This window comes from Pteropus alecto, unplaced genomic scaffold (genome assembly GCF_000325575.1).
Source record: "Pteropus alecto unplaced genomic scaffold, ASM32557v1 scaffold189, whole genome shotgun sequence".
Lineage (NCBI taxonomy): Eukaryota > Metazoa > Chordata > Mammalia > Chiroptera > Pteropodidae > Pteropus > Pteropus alecto.
The window spans coordinates 1,818,417-1,825,082 of NW_006442117.1; positions in this window are offsets into that span (position 1 = coordinate 1,818,417).

The following is a 6,666-nucleotide window of genomic DNA, read 5'->3' on the forward strand; positions in this document are numbered from 1 at the left end:
ACAAGCATTTTGAAACTAAATGTTTCGAATTGTTTCCAGTATTATGTGAATATTTTTGTTGAAAATAGCGTCACATATTAAACTCATCTTACATATTTGAAAAAAAACTTGGAAACAAATTTTCTAACCAAAGATATTCCAAAAGAAGAGTTTCGGAGGTTTTGAACCTATTTGTGAAAATATAAAAATATCTTACCTTTTGATTAGTTTGCAACTGAGTTCAAGACAAATGGAAATTTGCTAGCTGAATTAAAACAATCTTTTCCTATTTGGTGATGAGATCGGAAAATGAATACCATTATTTAATGAGAGCAAAGAATAGTGCATTTATCACTATATCTTTGCATCATGTAGTTTTTAGTCATGAGTGTCAAAGTAAACTTAATTTATAATCAGACGGATCATTATGTCATAAAGCAGTAAACCAAGATTTTAAAAATAATGATATATTATTCACAATATTAATGATAGCAAACGATTGTACTGGTAATAAAATAAAAGATTTAAATATTTATTTCATCTTTAGCTCTTTCATCCTTTAAGACATGTATGTTTTAGCAGTTTGGGGCAGTATAGTACTCATCCGTTAATATATATAATTTATTTTTAACAATGATATGCACATACTGAGAGGGCATACTGAAATTTTATTTTTGGTGTTAGAAGTGTTTGAACTAAATTAAAAAATGAAGACCGCGAGTTTAAAGACAAGAATTTAGAGGAGACTGACCTAGCTTCAAATCTCAGCTTTGTTCAAACTTACCAGCAATGTGAACGTGGGAAAATCAACATCCAATTTTCTGTTCACCCAAACAATATATACACAATATATTAAAGTGTTTAATTAAATGCCTAGAAACTAGTAACTGCTCAATGACTGGCATCAATTAGTAATTGTAAAGTGATGATGGTGGCGGTGGTGATGATGATGATGATGATGATGGTGATGATGGTCATGGTCATGGTGATGATGATGATGGTGATGATGATGATGGTGATGATGGTGATGATCATGGTGGTGATGATGATGATGATAATCTGCCATGTGGACCTGCCCATTGGTGGTAAAACAGCACATCCGCATTCCAGGTCCTTTCCAAAGCTCGTGTCTTGAACTCCCCGACACCCTCTTTTATCACAAGCTGAGTTGTGTTAGATAGTGTGGATCTGAGGAGAGATGACAAATGCTGGAATGAGTCTCGCTTTTCACCCTGCACTCCTGTGGAGAGCTGTGTCCTGCCTGGTTGGGAGCAGACCCTGCTGTGGCCTCAGATTCCTTCTCGAGGGAGCCACCATCGGGAGCTGCAGAATTGGTACCTGGCTGTCAGTCTCACCCAAAGAGTGGACTTTGCCACATTTATCAGCTCCCTCATATATAGAACATCTTGAAGGAACGGTTGTGTTTTTTTTCACTTATAGACTCTATGAATCTTTTAACTAATTATACTTCCTTCTTTGCTCTGGCCACCAGGAAGCTCCTCAACCAACATCATCTATATTTTAGAATTGTATAGGAGCCTTTCAGTGTGCGTTTGGAGGACTAAACCTTGCTTGTAGCTACTTTTTAAAAAATATTATTACTATTTTCTCTTTGCCCTAATTCTATTAGCTATTTAATTCTATATTACTGTATTACATATTTTTACGAAATACTTCTCATTCTTTTTTTAGAACTAGGTTGAATAAAATAAAAATGTAACCCTGTTCATTCTCCGGAAATGAGGAAAAACTCTTCTCTTTAAATGTCTAACAGCTGATTGTTAAAGCTTTTGTTTCACTGATAAGAACCAAGAACGTTGTGGAGAAATTTGTAAAGTTGGTTTGAAAACAGAGGTGGACAGTGGACCCACCGGACTGTGAGTGACCTGGATGCAGGAGGCCAGCATTTTTGGACAAGAACGTGAAAGGATGTCAGTGGGCCGAGGATGGGAGGGATGGTCCTCCACTTGCTTCCGTCAACACCGTTTGCCCCTTCCCACTAAGTAAGTTCAGTATTCATCGCTGTTTCCTTGGGTATGGTGCCCATATGTGACCGTCGGCCACGCACCGCTTACAAGAGCGCGTCTAGGTGGACAGCATGACAGGGTGACGGATAAGAGCAGCCTCTTAGAAGTCAGGGCATCTGGAGTGGGGCAGGGGTGGGAGTGGGGAGACGGGATGGAAGGTGGGCAGGTGGCTCGTCCAGTCCCCGTGGAAGTGCCCGAGAGCCGTTTCCAAGGACACCTGCTCTCTGTACCCTGGGGGCTTCCGCTGATGCACTCATCACCCAGATGCCCTTGGCGTGCCTGCGCCTTCTCTAATGGGTCATTTGCTGTTCACTGGGGCGTTCTTAGCTCCTTGAAGCCGGAAACTAATTGTGAATGGAAGAAAGACTATCCGAAGGGTATGGTTGGTTCCGTCCCCAAACCCACCAAACACGTTTGTGTGACTCGCAGTGACCACAACTTGGTCGGGCTCTCTGGACGGTGGCAGAGGGCAGACCCGCCTTTGGAAGAGGAATGAGTATGTTTAAGTTGAAGATCTTTCTTCTTCGACTTTGCGAGGAACTGGCTTTGAAGCCCCAACGTACTAGCTAAAGTCATGAGTTGGTTTATAATAGGTGGATCAGAAGTCTCTTGTAATCTGAAAGGCATCCTGTGGTGGTTTTTTCCCAGGCAAGCGGCCATTCTCATGCGATCATCAAGGTTTAGGGCTGAGGAAGCCTTTGCAAGGCCCTCTCCTCTAATACCCTTGTTTCGCAGATAAGAAAACAGAGACCCAGGCCCTAAGTGACTTGTGTAGGCTTGTATGGCTCAGCGGGGCTGAGTTGAGACCAGAGCCAGCCTTTCAAAGGCTAGTCCAGTGTTCGTTCTCGAGAGCACGCCACCTCCTGAAAACCTCTGTCCCCGGCCCCGCTGGCATGGGGTCCATCTGCCTTGGGGACCCTGCCTCTGCTCCTGGCGTAGCCTCAGACCATAGAATTCATGGCTCTGCTGAAACCATGGTCCCTAATTGTACCTCTCGTGAAGTACAGATGACTCACTGCCCAACCTGCTGCCTGCTGAAATGAATCAGAGTGAGCCATTTGGAGCGTTTTTCGTTGTTTGAAAAGACTGTCAGTTGCCTGGTTACCAGAGTGACAAATACAAAGTAATTGTGCTCTGTTATGGCCATGGGGGAAGAGTATTTAATTGTCACCATGAAGTCTGAGAAGTGGGGTCAAAGGCCACATCCCTGACAGATGTGCAACACTGGTCACCGTTGGTGGGTTTGTCCTGCCAGAGTGTCTGCACATGTGCACTACACCGTGTGGAGACGGCCAATGGAGCCGTTACTGGTGATCGTGTGAGTAAGAACGATGCGTAGCTTTACGAGCCCTTCTCTTGGGTCAGGCATGATGCTAAGTGCATAATCTTTGACCCTTTATAAGAATATTTTGAGGCAGGTACTCTTATCATCCCCATTTTACAGATGAGGACACTGAGGATGAGGCAGGTCATCCTGAGGAAGGTGGCAGACTTCAGGAGGGTTGGGCGGAATTTTTACTCAGGCTGACGTAACTCTGGAGCACGGGCTTTCACCCACAATGCTACTCAGCCTCTGTAAACACAGCAGGAAATGGTGTGGATGAATTAATCCTCCTGGAGAAGCACATGGCCGTTTTCCAAATCCCTGGGCATGGGGAAATTGTCATCCAGAACAGAAGTGATCCCCCCGACTCCTTCTTGGCTTCCATTTGAAGAGCCTGTTTGCCAAGGGGCCTCCTCAACTTCTCCTCCTATGATTCAGTGGAGTATTCTCTCTGGGAGGCTTCCTGGCATTAATTCAAAAGTACTTAATGGGAATTAAGCGACTAGTTTGGAGACTGGGCTCAACCAGTGATTCCCATGCGACTTTGGAAAAGGTAGCTCTCTGGGCCTCAATTTCCTCGTGTCTGAAATGGGAGCTTTCAAAGAGGTGATTTCTGAGGCTCTTGTAGCTCTTAAAAAAACTCACTGGATATAAAAGTGCGTTATTAGCTAATGGGAAGAATGTGGGCTCCGGAGAGATCTTGTTTGGGTTTGAGTCACTGCACCTTTGCTTTCCAGTTTTGTGTCCTCACGCAAATTCCTTCATTTCTACCAGCCTCGGATGTCACATTTGTAATTGGAATGGCCTACCTATCGGGAGGAGTAAACAAGCTAGTGTGTAAGTCACATAGTACAATACCAGGCTCACATAAATGCCTGGTATTAATCATCATTATTAATGGATGATATGGGGTAAGAATAGTCTAGAACTTAATACTAAGAATATATCTGAAATGCCCATATACACGTTTCGTTGGTGGGACAGCCAGATATAGTTACAGAGGTTCATGGCCTGAGGATTTCCAATGCTTCTGTGAGAATGGAGAGGCTTGGGGGGAAAGAGGAGGAGGGAGAGCCAGACAGGGGGTAACGTATGACCAAAGCTATGGGCACAGGAGGGTGGAAGCCCTGGATGAGGTGGAGGAGGTTTTTTTTATTAAAAGAAGTATGGGCGATGCCTGGGCATCTTCTGATTGCTGATCTGTGGTGGGGTCACTGCTTAGATCTGTGACGAAGTCTGCCAGGCCGTGTCCATCCATGTTCCTTTGAAACACTTTTGATGCCCTGAGGATGGAGGCTTTTCTTGGACAAGTCTCAAGGTGTCAGCAACAGAAAGGAAGGGGACGTCAAGGTCCCCTGCTGGTCCCTGGTAATCCGCACTGTCGGACAGCAAGTGCCCCAGCTTCTCCGATTCCAGGCGTCCTGGGAGGGGCCGTGGGTGTCACCACATCCCCCCACCCAGCCAGGAGGCCGCGCAGGCAGGTGGGACCCGCTCCTCACTCGGCCCAGCGTCTGCAGACTCTTGGTAAGCACCCAGGCTGGCCGGATCTCCGGCCTCTCTTTCCGGGCTCCTCGGGGATGGCAGAGCCGGCGAGAAGAGCAAGGGAATGGCGTTGTCCACGTCTGCGCTATCCTCGTGGCTGCTCGCACTGCCCTGACTGAGTGGCCACATCTTCCCCTGTGGACACTCCGCGGTCTATCGTGCTTGAGCAGGTGGGGCATTTTATCAATAGTACTGTGTGCGCACGCGCGCGCGCGCACGCATGGACGCACGCACGGACGCGCGCACGCACACGCCGTCCCGGGGCTCCGCCGCTCGCGTGCGGTTGGATGGCCAGTCAGTTCCGCTGAGCGGAGGCGAACGAGGAGGGCTCAGGGGGAAACAAAGACTCGGGGGGCTTCGTGGGCTCCCTGGCGCGCTCACACTGGCGGTCACAACGTCCCTTCCGGGAACGTGCCACTCCCCGCCCGTCCACAGCGCTGACCAGCGGTCAGCCCTGGAATCAGGCAGAGAAGCCGCTGCTTCCCGCGGGCGCGCCTGGCACCCGCTCCTGAGAAGGGGTCGCCTCGTGTCACCGCCACGTAGCACGTCACGTGAGCGCGGCCCCGCCGTCCGCAGCTGCGAGGCGGTCAGCGGCTCAGCCGTGTGGAGGTGAAGTCCAGGGACAGTTCTGAGGGGAGCCTCGCGGAGTCGTCCCTCGTCGCGCGTGCTCGAGACGCGCCGACCGGGCTGTCGCGTGACCGACGTCGGAGGCAGAGGGAGCACGGTCTCCGCAGCCGCTCCAGGCCGGCAGCCACGGCCTTCAGCGTGCGCGCCTGCTGTCCTGCTGTCCCACGGGTGAGGGGCAGGTGCGGGGCGACATTAAGATCCCCGGGGACCCCGCGGCCGGCCGCCTCGATGCCTCCGCCACGCCCCGCCCACGTCGCCGCTTCCCAGGACGCCTGCTCCTCTGGCCCTCGGCCTTGTTCCCGCGTCGTGCGTGACCTGTCTTCCGAGAGGCGACTCTGCTGTCACCGGCCCTCGGAGCCCGTCTGCGTCTCCCGCCATCCCAGGGAGCTGCTCCTTTCCCACGTGGGCGCCGTTCCTTCTTCCACCGTAAGATGGTTTTTTTTTTTTCCCTAAATGTGCCTTCACCTCCTTTGTTTATTTTGTAAAATTTCATAAGAGTCCGGGGTGGGAGTGAACAACTGCTAACCTGCTCGTATTTGCTTCAATTCTTTTTTTCACTAAAAAACTAAAGCGTGAAGGATAGATTTATGTTTCCATAATCAACATATGCGATTGTTCTGTGTCTTTAAATTTTGATGGCTCACAGTAGAAACATTGTTCTGCGATTGAATTCTCCCTCGGTGTTTCGATTTTATGGTCTGCCCGAGCCGACAGAGGTAGTTTTGGGTCCATGATTTGAGCTGCCCGGGCGATATTCCATCTACGTTTCAATCACCCTCTCGAAGTTGCCCCTCATGCCCCCGTATATTTCGGATGTCTGTGTTTCATCATCTGTGTTGCAGATATGACAACATCTAATTATAATTGATGTATTCCTCCTTCCTCTGCCAGGCGGTAGACGCCTTCAGGGCAAAACTCACGTTTGACTTCGGTTTGTGTCCTCACACTTAGTATTACTCCCGATGGAGAACAGATGCAAAAAATTGTTTGCTGAAATAATGCAGTAAGCGGGGCGGAATGTGGGGGGGCGGGAACCTTGGAAGGAGATGCGGCCCCTGACTAGGGCCGAGACTTTCAGTTTAGGGAAGTATTTTTTCCAGGACACCACGTGAGGCTGCAGAGCAATGCCATCTGAACGAGCTGTGTGCAGTGAGGAGAGTCTGCCTG